The sequence below is a fragment of the Theropithecus gelada genome, chromosome 2 (assembly GCF_003255815.1).
Source record: "Theropithecus gelada isolate Dixy chromosome 2, Tgel_1.0, whole genome shotgun sequence".
Taxonomy (NCBI): domain Eukaryota; kingdom Metazoa; phylum Chordata; class Mammalia; order Primates; family Cercopithecidae; genus Theropithecus; species Theropithecus gelada.
The window spans coordinates 143,874,226-143,894,136 of NC_037669.1; the positions used below are offsets into that span (position 1 = coordinate 143,874,226).

The window sequence follows — 19,911 nt, forward strand, 5'->3', positions numbered from 1 at the left end:
GTCAAGAAATAGACCTCAGAGAATTCTCATGTTTAAAAATGAGATTAAAAATCTGAGAAGTCAGAAAAGAGAAATCAACACAAGAAGCATAGGAATTGAAAGGGTAGATGAAAATCTAGATAATGTAGTATTCCAAAAGCAAAGCAGAAAAGCAGCTTTGGAAGAACTACGGTTAAATGAGTCTGCATGGGAATTCAATGAAGACAATTCCCCCAGTGTATCTGAGAGTCGCTTGGGCCTCCATGATGTGTCTCTCACTCCCACTTCCCTGTGAAACTTGAGAATTGTAACTTACTGATTTGCTTTGAGCCCCATCTCCAAAATTCTGGCATCATTCTGGGTCGAAATAAAGGATCACAAGTATGTTCTCAAAAGTGGTTTATCTTTGTTTACTTTTTGTTTAGATATGGTCTGTCCCCACCAAATCTCATGTTGAAATTTGTTTCCCGCTGTGGCAATGTTAGGAGGTATAATCTGTAAGCTGTAGAGCCTAATAGGAGGTGTTTGAGTCATGGGGCTTCACTCTCATGGATGGTTTGGTGCTATTCTCACAGTAGTCAGTGAGTGAATTTTTTCTCTGGCAAGACCAGAATAGGTCTCTCAAGAATGAATTAGTCCTCCAAGAGTGGATTGTTATAAAGCCAAGATGCCCCTCAGGTTTTGCCTATTTACACATGTCTACTCCCCCTTTAACCTTCTGCCATGTTGTGATATAAGCATGAAAGTCCTCAACAGAAACCAAGCAGATGCTGGTGTCATGTATCTTGAACTTTGCATCCTGTGGAACCTGTAAATTAAATAATCTCTTTTCTTTATAAATTTCCCAGTTTTAGGTATTCTGCAGTGGCAACACAAAATGGACTAAGACAACCCTAAATGACTGTAGACAGTTATATAAGGATGAATAATCAGCACTGAAACAATTGTATCTATAAGTAAATATGTAGATTGCTTTGCTGTTTATTCCTCTCCTTGAGTGATTATTTTCTTAATTGATATACTGACTTTTCCAATCTGATTTCTTCTTTCATAGTCTATTACCCCAATACTGCCAAGACTGTGTGCACGTTTTCATCTTAGATTTTTAGATATCAGGGGTAGCATGGGCATCACTACATATATAGCCTTATTTCATGGGAAAGAAGCAGATAAAAACAGGGTTAGTACTTTGCCAAAAAATACAACTAATTGGCTTCAGAGACTGGTATAAAGTTTCCAGAATGACATTATGAGTTAACTACAATTTCTCATATTTTAAGTGCATACTTTATACTGTAATAAGGACAGAGATATTTTATTAGAATAATGGCTAGATCTTAGCTTTACCATTACTGTGTGAATTTGGATACGTTACTTCAGTTTTCAACCCCTCATTTTTCTCATATATAAAATAAGTATAATGATAGTACTTTTAAAAATAGGGTTGTTATAAAGATTAAATAAATGAACACACATCAACTCTTAGAACAGTGTCTCCAAGTAGGAAGCAGTCAACATGTTAGTTATATTATTGTTGTTATTGTTGTTGTTGTTCCTTGGTATATACAAAACAAACTTTGAGCCTCTTCTTGAGGAATGCATGCTACTGTGTGCAATTGATTTAACAAAATTTAACTTAAACTATGTTCCTAAGAAATTTATGGACTTAAAAATGTTTAGTTTGATTCACACGCTGCTATTTATTATCTAAGTACACTTGCGAAAGTCATTTAAATTCTCTGGGTCTCAGGTTCTTCTTTTGTGAAAGGCGGCAGAAAAAAAAATCTGTCTCATGAAGTTACTGTGAAGATCAAACAAATAATGACTATGAAAGAATAAATTATAAAGTGATATATATATGCAAGATGCTATTTTTCTTATTTGGCCTCTCATGGAACACTAAATCCAATGGAACCCTATCCCACAAAATTATTGCTTAAGATAGAATGCAGAAGCAAGTTGTGATAGCACCGTTTTTTTCTCTTGTTTATATGTACATGATTTCCTTTATTTCCTTGCTTCCCTTTCCTTCCCTTCTTTCTTCCTTTTTCCTTCTATGCAGTATTTTGAATGCTGCTCCATGCTAGGTCCTGTGCTATATATTCCAAATAATAAAATATATTTTCTCTCAAGAGATCTCATTGTCTAGTATGAGAAACACACTAACAAAAATGTAATAAATTATAAGTGCAACAATAAATACATGAACTGCATAGGGAGGTTTAGTGATATAATTATTATTTTTTAGGACTATGTTTTCATCAATTTGCATTCTCTTTTTATTACAAAATCTTAAAACAAAACAGAAGTTAAGTCTCAAACACAGAGTCATAAGTACCTTGGAATAACAGTTACATATTTAGGGTACTGAATGTATAATAAAATAAGATAATGTAATAGTTGTCAGATAAATTGAGTTCATTATAGTTACATAACTTAATCTGAGCAGAACTGCAAAAGGAATTCCAGAAAACATTTCAAATGAGGCTTTAATCTTTTCTTTGCATCCTATCCTTATAGTTATTATTATTTTTTTTGGTTATTTGTGGTAATTGGGTCATATCATAACCTTTTCCACCTTCTTAGCTGAGTCATCATTGAACACCTTCCTGTGTGCTCCAGTCTTTTCATCCACGCATCTGTCTGACTGCTCCATTCGTCTCCTGCTGTGTCTCATTCCAGTTGACTTCTAGCTCAACTTTGCTCCCACCCACCTCTTCCTTTTATGCTCCAATGCACAGTGAGCTCAAAATGGCATCAAACTGATCTCCCTTTACTTGAAGGATCACAACATCATTGCTGCAAAATACAGGAAGTTTCTAAGTTGATTCAGCTTTCTTGTCTTTCTGTCTGCTAGTTAAATGCCATTTTCAAAAGAATTCAAATTGCTTAATTCAGACTGTATCATTTTGAGTAACTCTTCTTTTGTGGAACTTGAAGATTTGTTTCTAGCTCTTCTCAGGTTCAATATCATATCATGTCATATTACATTCACACAAACTTACTGTCAGATTTACTTAAAGCGTATTTGCATATATAATTCCATAATGAATTTCCAAAATATTACCATACATAGTAAAAAAATTTGTGGGAAATAAGTAGTCAGAACTATACTTGAAACTTTTAAAAGCATATTTTTCTCTATAATGTCCTTGACGTAACAGGATAGTTATCAGCTTTTGGTTATTACGTCTTACTGAATTGACTAAATTCTGGGGAGAAGGAGGAAAAACATAACATAAATAGTTAGATAACAAAAGGCAGTTATGATAGCGATGGAGATATGCTTACTGTAATAATAACCAACATAATTGAGCCCTAAGTGCCATGCACTGCTTTAAGTGCTTTATACATACCTATTCTCTTAGGTAGGTATTATTATTATACACATCTTACAAATGAGAAAACTGGGACCACAGATCATAAGTAACATGTCTGAAATGAGCTAACTAGTAAGAGGCCTTTCCAGGGTTTGAGCTCAGGCACTCATGTTTCCAGAGCCCACTCGACCTACAATATTAAGCCCTCCATCCACCTTATATATATTTTGCATAGAATCTAATAAATGAGCTTTTCCAGAGGCAATCAATATCCCGTGTCTGAAATATGTATTTTCATAGTAACACTCAAAAAAGCAAACTAAAGTCCAATAGAGCTTGCTGATGAGCTTGTGTAATCATAACTTGGTTTCCTCAGGAGGTTACATAATTTCTTTGAGCCTCAGTCTTCCTGGGTGTACAATGAGGAAAATTATAGGCTATCTTGTTGGGTTATTTAATGGATTGCATAAAGTACTAACACAGTGGGCACACAGTAAGCATCTAACAAATAGTAGCTATTTTTTTTTAGTGTTATTATCTACTGGTAAGTGAAACGATTTTAAATGGCAGTCTTTTAAAAATTCATCTCTTCTGTTTTATAAGTCCAGCGTCATTTAGTTGTTTGCCGTGAAGATACTGAATTTAAGACCACAGGCTTTCAAGAGCAGCTCTTTCTAAGAATATCTGTTTCCAAATTTGCGAATGTGGAAATTTTTGTAGACGTTCCCAGTTTTTCTATTTCCTTTTGTTAAGTCATGTGTTTCCTGCGTGTTTTCTCATAAACAATTTAATTATTTCTTTTCTTTTCTTTTTTTTTAAACTGACACTTCTATCTTTTCTTGTGGACATTTTTGTCAAAAGACAAATGTTAATGAATGTCAATAAATGAATGCTACTAACACAAGATGGGTAGAAAAACCACAAAGTTACATTGAAATGTAGATACAAGGAATTTGTTTCTTGACTTGTATTTGTACCTCAGAAAAACTAATAATTACAGCATATCATTGATCATTCAGGTTAGTGAAAAGAAAGTAAAAACTCAGAGTTAAATCCTCAAATGTCACAAGCCTAGAGAATTCACTATATATTTGGTACTATAAGAACACTGGGTAGTCCTAATATGTGATAGAAGTTACAGCACACCCCAAGTATTCAGTACAAATTACATTCTGTTTTCAAGTAGAGAGAAGACACATATGTTCTCTTTCTACAACTTTAATTCAGATTGTTATGTATAGCAAAATTTGAACTGTATTTTGCTAATATTTTCTATTAAAACAATACAAAAAACAGTTTGTCCATTGGAGAAAATAAAATTCATGTGTTTATAATTAATTCATGGATGGTTTCTGAAAAATTGCTTATGAAACTAACTACCTGATATCCAAGAAGCCTTTTGGCTGTTTAGAAGCTCTCTTCTTAACACAGGAAGTCATATTATTCTTAGGATAAACAAATGAAATTCCCCAAAGATTTAAAGCCAGTTCAAAAAGGTCAGATGGGTTCTAAGATTGGCAAAATCATATTTTCCACGCAGTTTAACAAATGTTTAAGGGTTGCTTTTTTTTTTTGTAAATAGAAATCCCTTAGCCCGTCAACATCCAAGTAAGTGAATATTAACATATAATTTAAATATTTAGTTTTAATTGTATAACATTATCCTCAATGTAAAAATCCTAACATGAAGCCACCCACCCCAGTGAAATGTTTGGAAAACTTAAGTTAACAAAAGAGGAAAAGGCGGGGCGCGGTGGCTCGTGCCTGTAATCCCAGCACTTTGGGAGGCCGAGGCGTGTGGATCATGAGGTCAGATGATCGAGACCATCCTGGCTAACACGGTGAAACCCCGTCTCTACCAAAAATATAAAAAATTAGCCAGGCGTGGTGGCGGGCGCCTGTAGTCCTAGCTACTCGGGAGGCTGAGGCAGGAGAACTACGTGAACCCTGGAGGCGGAGCTTGTAGTGAGCCGAGATCGCGCCACTGCACCCCAGCCTGGGCGACAGAGCGAGACTCCGTCTCAAAAAAAAAAAAAAAAAAAGTGAAAAATCCAGATTTGTCTCAAATTCTCAAAATTCCTTATTTGAACCTTCCTAAATATCTAATATCTAATATACCAAAGGTAATATATTAGACCTGTATTTCTATTTTGCTTTAATAGTAATGGTGACTGTTTTTTTACTCCTTTACTCTAAGGCATGAAATCAATGAGAAATAAATGTATTGTGTGAGAGCTTTAGACTAGGAGATGCAGTTTTATATTATTGATCTAACTTTGCATTGTATATTATGTATTATATAACTTTAAAATGTAAACTTTCATTTGGTTAGTCTACTGGTTGATCTACATATGTTTTATATAATTTTTATAAATGTGCCACAAATAATGGTCTACAACACACTTATAGCTGTGTATCCATGAAATTATGCCTTTTATTTTTTTGGCAAGGAGAAAATTATCGTCAGTGTTGTACCAACGTTGTATTGAGTAATTTGCCCAGGATTTAACTCTTCCTTTACTGTTAAGATTATAGAAAAAAAAGTCACTATTTATTGTCTGTTTCCTTCTTCAGTTTCTGTTTAATCTTTAGTGCCCAAAAATGTAGCCATTTCTCCTTTTTTCACAGAAGTTGAGATTATGGTTAACTATAACGTCCTACTTGCCACACAGCCCACCGTCTTCATCTTTCCCTACTTCCCGTGGTAATTGCCATTACTATCTTTCTTTTACACTATTACTGAGGATTCAATCACATCACACCTCTAGTTTTTCCTTCTATTTTTCTGGCTGTTGCTTCTCAATTTGATCATTAGTTCATCTTCTGTAGCCCATAAAAGGCTCATGTTACACAGGATTTCTCTTCAGCCCTGTTTTTATTTTTAGTCTCTTTTTCACTTTAATCAAGCTCAACTTTCTCTAGGGTGTCAATGACTACATAAATTCCTGTGACACCCAATTTTTATCTCCATGTTAGATTTCTATCTTTAAATCTATATATCCAATGAATAGTTGGAATTCTGTAACTGGAACTTGCTTCAAGTTTAACAAATTTAAAATAAATTTAGCACCATCCTTCTCAAACCTGACATTTCTCTCACACTCTCAATCTCAGTTAGTAACCACGCTTGGTTGCTTTGATGAGAAACCTGGGGATCATATGAGACTTATTCTCCCCTATTTATTACATCCAATCAATCACTAGGTCATGTTGATCCTACCCAGAAGAATTTACTGCTTCTCTTCTGACCCTTTGCCACAACCATCTTCACTTAGAAACACATCACCAATTGTCTAGACCATTGTAGTACATTGTTTCCCGTCTTCCTCATTCTAGTCTTTTCTCCTTTCCATTCACTGTCTTTAAAGATCTTCTTCATCTGTTTCTCACCTGTATTTGGCATCAACTCCTTCCTATATATACTTTGAACTCTCAAAAGATTGAATTTCATGTACCTTTCAAAGAAGCCATGCTCTGTCACCCACCTTTGTAATGGCATAAGCTCTTTCTTCTGTCTTCCTATTCTATGTCCAATGCTATACATATGGCTTCCAAAAGAAAGCCATTTTTCGTCTTTTCACTGAAGTTGCTCTTATTTTAGATCTCTCTATTGTGCTATCTAATATATCTATAGACTTATATCTGTATTTTCTTTCTAAATATGTGTTATAGAGCACACAATGTTGTGTGTTCAACATTGTATTCGATATAATTATCAGAAGTAAATAAAAGAAGGATTCCTGTTCCCAGAAGCTCAGTTTTGCTGGTAAATCTTAACTCATGTATTATTCATCTGAAGGCTTTTCTGACTTCCACCTCCCCAACAAGTCAGACTCTTAGGCAACTGTCACCAAGGTCTCAATGTATCACGGATTTAGCTTTTTTTTTTTTTTGTATAAAGTATATTTTATTAATTTACCTGCACTACATTGTAAGCCATTTAAGTTCAGGGAATTTGTCCTTCATGTCTCAATTCTTAATTTATAAGAGCAACTCAATAAGTAATTTTCTTAATGAGCAAATGAATGCAAAACTTTGGAAATGTCTACGGAACTCTCTGAGCTATTTAAATTGTATTGTATCAGGATTTTAGTTTTTGATTATGTATACCTTTGATTTTTCTATTTGACTTTTGCTTTTAAAGATAATTTAAAATATACCTAAATATAATTAGAAAATCATTTCCTTTGAACTTTACCAGTTATTTATTGGAAATGAACACTTTAATATGTATAGACAAGACAAAATAGAAATCAAGGCCATTGTTCTTGAGAAGCCTATATTCTAATATGGGAGACAACAGTTCTTCATATTTCTATTCTAGATTTATTAAAATTTTGTTTATTAAATTTTGAGGAGTACCTACTATATGTCTGACACTATGCTGGATATTCTGGATTTTTAAAGAGTAAAATATGGTTCCCAAGTTAACAATTTTGTTTTACAAATAAAGAACTAATGTTGTTTGCTCATATCTACAGCAAAAAAAAAAGAAAAAGAAAAAAGAAAACCAATTATAGAATCATTAACTGTGCTTTGTGAAAACTTCTGTTGTTATACATTTATTTTAATGAAGGCCTCTACCTAGGTCAAAAGTGTTAACATGGCTTTTAATATGGTTTGGCTGTGTCTCTGCACAAAATCTCATCTTGAATTGTCATCTCCATTATCCCCATGTGTCAAGGGTGGCACCAGGTGGAGGTAATTGGATCGGGGTTGCGGGTAGTTTTCCCATACTGTTCTTATGACAGTGAGTGAGTCTCAGGAGATCTGATGGTTTTATAAGTGTCTGGCATTTTCCCTGCTTGCACTCACTCCATCCAGCTATCCTGTGAAGAAGGTACCTATTTTTCCTTTGCCTTCGCCATGATTGTAAGTTTCCTGAGGCCTCCCCAGCCATGCTGAATTGTGAGTCAATTAAACCTCTTTCCTTTGTAAATTACCCAATCTTGGGTATTTCTTCATAGTGTGACAATGGACTAATACAGCTTCCTTATGAGAAATGTTAGACTTGTGAAATACTAACAGCTTGCCTTTATCCAACTCATATATTTAAAAGAGGACTTCTTATTTAAACAATTAACTTTGGGCCGGGTGTGGTAGCTCACACCTGTAATCCCAGCACTTTGGGAGGCTGAGGTGGGCAGATCACAAGGTCAGGAGTTCGACACCAGCCTGCAACTTGATGAAACCCTGTCTCTACTAAAAATACAAAAATTAGCTGGGCATGGTGGCAGGCGCCTGTAGTCCCAACTGCTCAGGAGGCTGAGTGAGGCAGGAGAATCGCTTGAACCCAGAAGCAGAGGTTTCAGTGAGCCAAGATAATGCTACTTCACTCCAGCATGGGCAGCAGAGCAAGACTCCATCTCAAAAAAAAAAAAAAAAAAAAAAAAATTAACTTCAATAATGGAAGTGTAAAAACAAATGATGGAGACAGTAATTATAAAATATTTTGTTACATGAGAATGGTGGCAGAATATGTCACCCCCAAATGTGCCACTTTGCCGTAAGAATTTTTTTGAGCTAAAGGCACTTGAAAAATAGCATATACTGACATTCTGCCCTTTATGTCCCAGGAGAAAAGAAACACTCTTATCATCAAAGACAGGAGAAATCTACCATGTAAAAGATGGTCTACTGTTCCAGGAGGTACCTCTCTGTACCGTCTTGTCACCAGAGATGGGAGATTGAGACTGAGAAAAATTTATACAAACAAACCTTGTTAAAATAACTCTTACCTTTCTTCAGTCTCCTCATTCATTTCAGTTACTTTTTCACAATTGGTACTCTTTGTTCAACCCAGCATAGAAGCATTTAGTTTTTGCTGTTTCTTCGGGTCTTTACTTTTCAGTGGGGATTCCCACGTACAGGTAAAAATCTATATGCTTTTCTCTTGGTAATCTATTTTAGTTAGTTTAATTTTCAGGGCCAGACAGAGACCCTAAAAGGGTAAATGTAAAGTTTTGTTTCTTTGCCATATGCATAGTGAAAACCAAAGTAAAAGTGAAAACAAACCATTAGCTATATTATATATTAGCTATATTACATAGCTAATAGATACATTTAGAGGTGTGAAAGCATAGCAAGTTTGGAGAAATGCATTGCATTGACATACATTCTTGAGTCTTGCCATTGTATAAGATGTTCTGTTTTTTTCTTTTCTATTTTCTTTTTCTTTCTTTTTTTTTTTTTCTTCTTTTTCAGCGTCTCATTCTGCTGCCCAGGCTGGAGTGCAGTTGCATAATCATGGCTCATTGTAACCTTGAACTTCCTGACTCAAGTAATCCTCCCACTTCAGCCTCCTGAGTAGCTGAGGCTACAGGCATGCACCACCACATCTGACTGAATTTTTTTTTTTTTTTTTTTTTTTTTAGAGATGGGATCTCACTGTTTTTCCCTGGCTGGTCTTAAACTCCTGGGCTCAAGTGATCCTCCTGCCTTGGCCTCCCAACGTGCTGGGATTATAGGCATGAGCCACTCTGCCTGACCAAGATATGTTGTTATGTAGCATTTTTATTAAATATGCTGGCACTCATTTGCTTTTAGGTTAGAAAACAACCAACCAAAAAGCCTTAGTTTGGAAGAAAATCTATATTATGTTATGGGATGTATGGCTACAAAACGCATTGAAATTTTGTGCCAGAATATTTTTGTTCATAGTTGTAGATACATTAAGAAAAATGGGAGATGTGTCTTAGTAATTTTAACATAAATTATTGCAAAAATAAATGGCGATTCCTATAGTGAAATAATAGCAGTGCTTGTGTGTATGTGTGTGTGTGTGTGTGTGTGTTTGATAAATAGGATGTGGCAACTACAAAAATGCAAACGGTTAATATTTCAAACAACAGTGCATAAATTTGATATTCTGCTTTTATTTCTTTAAAAGTGAAGTTTTATTTCAATACATGAACAATTTTTAAAAATGAGTTTATGTAAAGACCCAAGTAGTTCATCTTATAAGGAAATATTACTAAGGCAAATTTCTCAATTTTTAAGTTTCCAGTATTAAAAACACAGTGAACATGGTGGTAGTTATGGTTCTGTTTTTACTGTTGTAAATGCAGTATAACTTGGAGTACCTCTGGTTAAATGACAAAGTTAAAATGATATTCAATATTTCCTGTGGATTCATGTTAATTTGTGGTTTTAATTTGTTGCCATTCACAGCAGAACAATTTCCTCACCAGGTTTCCTCATTGAAAATAATTCTCAATTTTCCAGAGCTCCTACCACACAATCTTTAGAAGTAGAGAAGCAAAATTGATTTTCAATAAAAAGACTGATTACATCCTTGTATAATGTCCATTATCTCTAAGAAAAAAAAAAAAAGAACAAAAACAGAAAAAAAACCCTGTAACTTATGATACTATGGATTCAAATTACCTCATCACTCTTAGTTGCAATTATCTACAATGAAATATCTAGATATTTTCCTCATTACCAAGAGAAGAGAGAGCTCATCTAATATTTGTTTTCTTGGCCACAGATTAGTTCCTAGAAACTAACTTTGTTAGATAAACAAAATGAAGAACAAAACAAGTATATATAAAAGAAAAACTTTTCAAAACGATGCAGCCAAAGATGTTGCCTTTTCTCACTCCTAGGATCTGTCCAAAATGAATAAAAAATAAGAAACTGGGGGAGTAAAATAGCAATCAGCAATGCAATAGAGAATAGTAGCAACTATTTCTTGTTAAACTTCAAAACACTTTTTCTAGTCATACCAAGTTTAACATGACTCTTGGAACTGATACTCAACTTCTCAAGACATCGGAACACTGTTGTGAGAAATTAGTGGGGGGAAATTCCCTCAAATCTCAATAAATTCTTTGATTAGAAGACCTCATAAAAAAGACAGAAACTCCTTCTGCTCCTCCAGATAAATAGGATCTCATTCTAGTGCTAGAGTTGGAAGACAGAGGATCTGACCATGTCTCATTGTTTCCTTGAAGTTGTTAATTTTTTGATCTACTCCTCTTGTGGAAGGAAAACAAATATACAAACAAATAATACTTTTTGCTATACATTGCCTTCACACATTGCTGTATATCAGTTTCCTTAGATTTGCTGTCAATCTTAACGGTAAAGATGAAGAGAAAAGAGGCAAACGAGTAAAATCACAGATGTGTATCTGTGCCAGCCACATTATCTCCAGAGCCCTCAAAGTTAACTACCTTTGTAGAAAATGATGCATAACAACATTGGGCCATTGACTTCACTTCACAGCTGCTGTTAGAGTGGCTGAACTGCTTCAGGATAGTAGACAAAGAGTGAACAGAGACCAGAAACTGGACTACCGCTTTTGCTTGTTAGTAATCTTCATGAATGGGATTAATGCCCTTATAAAAGAGGCCTGAGTAAGACCCCTTGCGTCTTCCAACTGTGAGAACACAGGAAGAAGGTGCCATTTATAAATCAGAAAGTGGGCACTCATCAGACACCAAATCTGCTGGTGCCTTGGTCTTGAATTTCCCAGCCTCCAGAACTGTTAGAAATAATTTTTTGTTGTTTATAGGTCAAACAGTTTATGACATTTTGTTGTAGCAGCCTGAATGGACTAAGACAGAAAGTTGGTACTGAGAAGTGGGAGTGTTATTATAACAAATATCTAAAAATGTGGACACAGCTTAGGATCTGGGTAATTGGCAGAGGTTGGAATAGTTGAGGTGAATGCTAGAAAAAGTCTACATTGTTATGAATAAAACATAAGGAATGATTGTGGTGAGGGCTCAGAAGGAGACCAGTACAGTTACAGAGATAGCCTCAATCTTTTTAGAAAATACCTAAGTGGTTATGAACAGAAGAATGCTGGCAAAAGTATGATTTGTGGCCGGGCGCGGTGGCTCAAGCCTGTAATCCCAGCACTTTGGGAGGCCGAGACGGGTGGATCACGAGGTCAGAAGATCGAGACCATCCTGGCGAACACGGTGAAACCCCGTCTCTACTAAAAAATACAAAAAACTAGCCGGGCGAGATGGCGGGCGCCTGTAGTCCCAGTTACTTGGGAGGCTGAGGCAGGAGAATGGCGTAAACCCGGGAGGCGGAGCTTGCAGTGAGCTGAGATCCGGCCACTGCACTCCAGCCCGGGCGACAGAGCCAGACTCTATCTCAAAAAAAAAAAAAAAAAAAAAAAAAAAGTATGATTTGTAAAGGCCTTTCTGACGAGCTCTCAAATGGAAATGAGAAAAATGTTATTGGACAATGAAAGAGAGGACATCCTTGTTATAAAGTGACAAAGAACTTGGAAGAGTCATGTTCATGTTCTAGTGTTTTTTTGGAAAGTAGAACCTGTGAGAGATGCAAGTGGGTATTTGGCTGAGTAAATATCTAAGCAAAATGTTGAAGGTGCAGCTTGGTCCCTCTTGACTGCCTATATAGTTAAAAGTGAGGTGTGAGAAGTTATTTAAAGACAGAATTGTTAGTCAAAACAGAACCAAACCTTAAAAATTTAGAAAATTCTCAGCCTTTCTGCATTGGAAAAAAAAATGAGACAGGCTGTTTGTGAGAGAACAAGGATTTGTCCAAATGATAAGAGATTACTATGGATTGTATGATGGACCATCTCAACTGGAGCCAGGCACTATTCACCAAGATGATAGGGAGTTTATTTAGCCATCTAAACAGCAGCCAAGACCCATTGTCAAAGAAAATCGAAGAATGATCCCCAAGACATTTCAGGGATCATCTAGGCTGCTCCCACAGTCAGAGGCCTAGAGTGCTAAGGTCTGGGGTGAGAAAAATTTCAAAGAAGTAAGCTGCCATTGCCCAATGATAGTGCATATCAAGGACTCTGCTGTTCTTACTCCATTGCTTTGTGTTTTGCTGTCCCAGGTGCAGCTCTGGCAAACCCTAGTAAAGTGTGCATTGTGCCCAGCAAAGCTATGGTGGCACAGTTACCTCCACCTACATTTCAAAGGATGCTTTGGAGAGCCACAAGGTCCAGGCAGAAAACTGCAACAGAGATCCTCCATCAAGGCAATGCCCAACAGAGCCTTAGGGGCAGTGCCTCCTTTGTGACCCTTGACTGGTAGAACCACCTGTGTGGCATGTGAATTCCACTGTGGAGAGCCCCAAGCACTCCAACCCATGAGACTACAATATGGGCTGTGTCCAGCAAATTTATGAAAGCAGGACCACCTAGAGCCAACCTTTGCCAGGCAAAGATTCAGGAGCAGAATCTCAGTCCTAGTGTGTCCAGAAGGCAAGATCTCTGGCCCGGTAGATCTGGAGGGCAGAATACTGAGCCAAAGAAGATTATTCCAAAGCCTTAATATTTAATGTTGTATGCCCTGTTACATTTTGGACTTGATTGGGGACCTGTCCTTCCTTTTTCCTTTCCTATCTCCCATTCGGAATGGGAATGTCCATCTTATGGCAGTTCCATCACTGTATTTTAGAAGCACATAATAAGTTTGATTTCACAGGTTCATGACTGGAGAGCAATTTGCCTCAGAATGAATGACAGATTGAGTCTTACTGAGACTCAATCTCTATATGTACTTTGTAAAATGCATGTTCTGCAAGATGTGCCTTGAAAATCAGCAGTTATCAGTTTTGTTGTGTCACCTATGGTAAAATAACATATACCCTGACTCAGTTTTCCAAAATATGGTTTGGGTAATAGTTCCATACTATTTGTTAGCATTGTACAAAACTTCTAAAGAAAAATGGGAAATTGATATACAGTATTATGTACATGTTGGGTGTAATTTTTCTGAAAGAAGACATTCCGAAATCTCATAGAATTTGGTGTGACTATGGAGGAATGTAAAATAATCATTTGAAACTACCTTTTACAACAGTGGACCAATAGCAGAAAAGGGGAGAAACACCAATTGAAAGCCTTGTGTGGCAAACCTTTTGTTCTATCAAATGTGTTGCCAAAATGGCTGCCTTAATCCAGTGCAGGAAAGTCATCTGAAATTGGAGTGGACTTTCCAATAGTCATGAAGTCTTTTCTTCACCCTTTTATAGGCTGGGTGGACCTCTGTTGCAAAAGTTTCAGCAAATATAGGGAAAAGGCAAACAGAGACAAAATTACCCCATTCCCACAATTGTAAATGACTTTCCACCAATTTCTTAATTAATGTTATTAACTGTATGAGTCTACATCATGTTTAAAATTAGTAGTGACTTTCCTCTAAAAAAGCCTCAAGTTTAAGAAAAATAACAAATAACGAAGAAAAATAACAAATAAAACCTTGGACATCACCTATCACACAAGAAAATGAGATAAAATTAAATGATATTAAATTAAAATGATTTATGTATTACATGATTACATACTAGAAAACCAAACTGCTAGAATTAAAATTAGTCAATAAACTGCCAAAAATAAACAAAAACAATAATTCCCTTGAAAATGAATAATAATCACTTTTAAAATACAATTAAATAAAGATATAATCCAAAGCATATAAACTTACCAAGAACTATGCAAAACATACATAAAAACAAAATACCCAAAATACTGGTGATCATAAAAAATGGTAAGTAAATAGAGAAATATCACATGGTCTTGGCTAGAAATATTTTGTTGACAATTTTTTCCCAATTAGGCTGTGTATTTTGTATAACAGCAATCAAAATTACAAAGGCTTTTTAATTGAAAAATTTATAAAATAGATCCTGAAAAATAAGTGGACAAAAATATCCAGTCAAATTCTGAAAAGAATGTGCCGTGAAGGGGGACTAAACTTATCAAATATAAAAGTGTCATTTAAACTCGATTGATTGAAACTATAGTGAGAATCCAAGAATAGACAGAACAATTAAAAAGAACAAAGTATCTACAAGTTAGCAGAAGAATTACATATCTGACAAGAGTAGCTTTTTGAATCACTGAGCAAGGTTCTGGTTATACCAGAAAAAAAAAGAAAAGAAAAAAAAAGTGAGAGGCAATTGGATACATATTTGAGAATCAAAATAAAGAAAACAAAGCTCTTATGCCTTATATAAGCATAAATTCCAAATATATTAATGATGTAATATAAATACTAGAAAATATAATAGATCGATATTTTTATAATTTTGATATTCAAAAGCCCTCTAAGCACATATCAGTGGTAGAATGCACAGAGTAAAATATTGATATACTTGATTAAGTACAAATTAACACATTGTGTTTGGCAAATACACTATAAAATATTAGAAAAATTATGCTGGAAATATATATTTATGAAACAGCTATTCTAATGATGTTGTTAATTACAAAACAACAGAAAATTACTGGTTAACATTAGCCTAAAGGTTGTTTTGGGAGTTGCTCACAGAACCAACAGGAAGGCTTAAGAAGCAAGTTTAATCAGAAGCAAGATGGAACAAGTACAGCGAAGGCACTCTACCAAAATGGCATATTTTCACTAAGAGGTCATGGGGAAGCTTTAGGGCTTTTTACCTTACCACAGCTATCTCAAATTATCTCTAAAAGAATCTCTGTATTGAATTACCTCCTCCAGATTCAATATCCCCAGCAGAAGCATTCGATTGGCCATCCCAAGGGCATCTCACTCCAATATACTTGCTATACTAGGTTGGAGAGAGAAAATGGCATGTCTTATTTGGCTTCCTGAGTGGGAGGAAGTGTGGAATTCTCTCATATTAGAAAGAGTATTTATTTGTTGGGCAGCCTGAACGATTATTCTCTACTAAGAAGTTTATATTTCTTTTCATTTGAAAACCTTTTGTAAATGATATAAGGAAAAAATAACCAAATGGGGGGGGAAAAAAAAAAAAAAACCAGAGCAAACAGCACAAAAATGCAATGTAGAAGTAGGAATGCAATGACTAATAAGCTTATCACATGTCTAGCTTTTCCAGTAATCAAATAGTGCAAATTATCGAAACAATTAAAATAAGAAAAAAAATCGATTAGCCAAGAGTATAAAAGTTTTGAAATATCCAGTGAAGTTAGTGAAGATAAGAGGAAGTGGATACTTTGATAGAATGTTGGTGGAAATATAAGTTGATTGAATCATCTCGACTATATTTGTACCAATACATTAGCTTCATAAAAGCTGCCATTCTTTTCTGTTTTGATTATTGCCATATTCGAAAGGACTACAATAGTGCCTGAGAAACATTGCAAATTCTTAACAAATGCTTGTCCAATAAATTAATTTCAACATTTAAAATCTAATAGTCTTTTGCCATATAATTCCACTCCTAAAAGTTTACCCAAAGGGTGTAAACGTGTGTCTTAGTCTGTTTTGTGCTGTTATAACAGACTGTCACAAACTGGGTAGTTTATTTAAAAAAAAAAAAAAATTTCTTACAGTTCTGGAGGCTGGGAAGTGTAAGATCAAGATGCTGGCAGGTTCAGCTGGTGAGAGTTGCATTCTCCAGATGGAAGAAACATTGTATCCTCACTAGTGGAATATGGAAGGGCAAGCTACCAAACACTCTGCAAAGATCCTTTAAAAGGGTCTTAATCCCATTCATGAGGGACCAACCCTCATGACCTAATCATCTCTTACAGACTCTACTTCTTAATACTTTCACATTGGCAACACTTGATTTTGGAGGGAATATATTCAAACCCATAGTAACAAGTATGCAAAATAGAAATCAAATATATACAGATCTTACTTTGTCTATTAAAGTGTGAGAAAAACAATTTGAATGTTCAACGATCAGTTATTGGTTAAATATATTATGGTCTCTACAAGTAGTGAAATGTTATATAGTTTTGAAAATATATATCTTTGTTTGTTAACATGAAATAATGTCCATGACACATTACTGAGTGCAAGAAAAGCAGTTTGCAAATGTTATCCCATTAGATCTGATTTTTATTTTTTCAAAAGGAAGTTACTATAGGTGCATACTTATCTAGACAAAGCCTGCTAATTATATACATCAAAATAGTAACAGTGGAAAGTCCTCTACCCCTTTTTTCTTTTCCCCTCCTGAATAATTCAGTCCAAAACCCATTAGGCAGGGTGTCTATAAAGGTAAGGAAATGACACTAGACAGTAGTTGCAGTCCCTCCACAATCCTCACTTTCAAAACAAACAAAACAAAACAAAACAAAACAACATTCTTGACCAGGACTTCTTATTTTCCATGCTTATTTATCCTGGTTCCCTGATCCTCAAAATTTTTGCGATGTATAATCCAATGATTGTTCTGCCTGATATCTCTGCCTCTCCCAAATAGTCTTCTTTCCTTTCTTATCAGCTTAAATTCCATCACTTTCTAGCATACACCCTCAGCTTCCTCTACTGTCGCTTTCATAGCAATCATTCTCTTCTTGGGAAATACTAGCAAAAAGCAATCCTTACGTTAGGTAAGTTATGTCAGGTAATGTTAACAGCTATGGAGAAAAATAAAGTGTGGATGTAATTTTATATAGCATTTATTGTGGCACTATTCACAATAGCAAAGACTTGGAACCAATCCAAATGTCCATCAATAATAGATTGGATAAAGAAAATGTGGCACATAGACACCATGGAATACTATGCAGCCATAAAAAAGAATGAGTTCATGTCCTTTGCAGGGACATGGATGAAGCTGGAAACCATCATTCTCAGCAAGCTATCACATGAACAGAAAACCAAGCACCACATCTTCTCACTTAAAAGTGGGAGTTGAACAATGAGAACACATGGACATAGAGAGGGGAACATCACATACTGGGGTCTGTTGGAGGGTTGGGGGTTGGGGGAGGGAAACATTAGGAGAAATACCTAATGTAGATGGCAGGTTGATGGGTGCAGCAAACCACCATGGCACGTGTATACCTATGTAACAAAACTGCACGTTCTGCACATGTACCCCAGAACTTAAAGTATAATAATAATAATAATAATAATAATAATAATAATATAATAAAAGAAGAACAGTACTGTGGCTAGAGCAGGATACGGTTGTCGGGGGTGGGGAGTGAAGCAATAGTAAAAGATGATCTCAGAGAATTACAGGTGGCCAGACATGTAGGGCCTTAAGTTACTACCTAAAATCCTAACCTCTCTTAACATTTTGACATATTTTCTTCTAGTTTTGTTTCTTATCTAAATGTTTTATATAGTTGAGATTATATCACCCATCTTATTTTCTTGCACTGAGCCCTTTATAACATTACCCCTTCAGCATTTTTTCCAATGGCACAACACTTCCAACATATTTTAAATTATTGAATAATATATTATGATATATATATATGCAATATCATTACTACGTACTGGTTATTGAAATTATTTACAGGCAGAAAGAAGATAAGGAGTAACAGTCTAATGATTCTGCTACTCAGCCTCAGGCCTCTTTATTTTGACTGTCTCCTGACTCTGTAGAACAGTTCTTGCTTCATTTGCAAGACTATGTACACCTTCCCTATTTGTTTTCTTTCTTCCTTTTTTAAGAAAAATCTAGCCCATTACAGCACCCATATCTTGATAAGGTTCTTGTTTTCTTGTTTCTGGGGCTAAAACCTCTGTAGTTCTTGGATACAGTTTCTATAAAAATAAATCACTCATTTCTGTAGACTTATTTCTTAGACAAAGATGTTATATTTTGGACTTGTTATATATTAATACAACATTCAACAAGTCTATGATAAAAAATATATTACCACATAGCCAACTTTCAATTTTTCTATTATGAAATGCCAATATGATGTTTGGAGTAAAACAAGAAAGATGTATGGTTTTCATAACTTACAAATAATTTAACTCACCTAAACAATGGGAGAAATATGCTATATTGAGGACCTTATTAGTTCATTATGATTCAAGAATTTTTAAAACAATGCCTGGGCCCTTTGCACCACACAGGTGGAATATGGCTGGAGGTGCTCTGAATCGCGGGGAATCCAGAAAGAGAAGTATAGAATAAAGATTGATAGGGAATGCACCAAGCAGATGTTTTATTTCTTCCTTTTGGGGATAATTCACGATATGGTCTGTGGAAGGTGGAGAGAGAACAGGTAACTGGGATGACTCTGAAGTAGCTGGGAAACTCCATGTCTTTAGCACAAAGCTCTGTCAATAACAACACTGGCTTTAAGTTATAAAGACCCTGCTAGGTCAGCATCTCCTCCTGCACTGCCTATTGGATCAGGATTTAGTAACGTAACTTGGATCTTCATCCCAAAAGTGATCAAAAGATCTGCATCATCATATCAGCCTTTACTAAGTATTAGCTGCATATAGGATGTGATGCTGAAAAGCTTCTTTCTGGTTCCTAAGAATCTTGGTGCTTTAGTGAGATAAACTAGTTACCGCTACTTGGTTTTAAAAATGGCCATGGATATTAGTAATGTAGTCACCATTACTTAAACAGCATAACAAAGGGAGCTGAATTTTCTCTGACCGTAACCTGCCTCCTGCTATCTTTGTTGTGTTTGTATGTATGTGTGTGTGAGGGGGATATTTGAAAAACACAATACTGTGAATATAGAGTCTGTTCACTTCAAACTTTAATTCAGAAAATGAAACTTCAAGGAAAAGAAACATTTGAAACCCAGATAAATGCCATTTTGTCTTTCAAGCTTATGGAAAACTTTCCTCCCTAAATCTTCCCCAATGCATCCAGATTATGGCTTCCGGTGGAGCCTCCTAATCACACAGTAGGGAAGATACATTAATGGAAGTCAGAGTAGGGTACTGAA

At 35.4% G+C, this 19,911-nt stretch overlaps 1 long non-coding RNA gene across 1 annotated transcript in view; it reads right to left on the bottom strand.

Moving 5' to 3' along the window:
* Positions 1-944: 944 nt before the first annotated feature.
* LOC112619740 overlaps positions 945-19,911 on the bottom strand; it is a 125,648-nt gene continuing 106,681 nt past the window's right edge. Inside the window, exon 5 of the long non-coding RNA XR_003118289.1 lies at positions 945-1,125. This is a non-coding gene — a long non-coding RNA (uncharacterized LOC112619740). The remainder of the gene's footprint in view (positions 1,126-19,911) is intronic.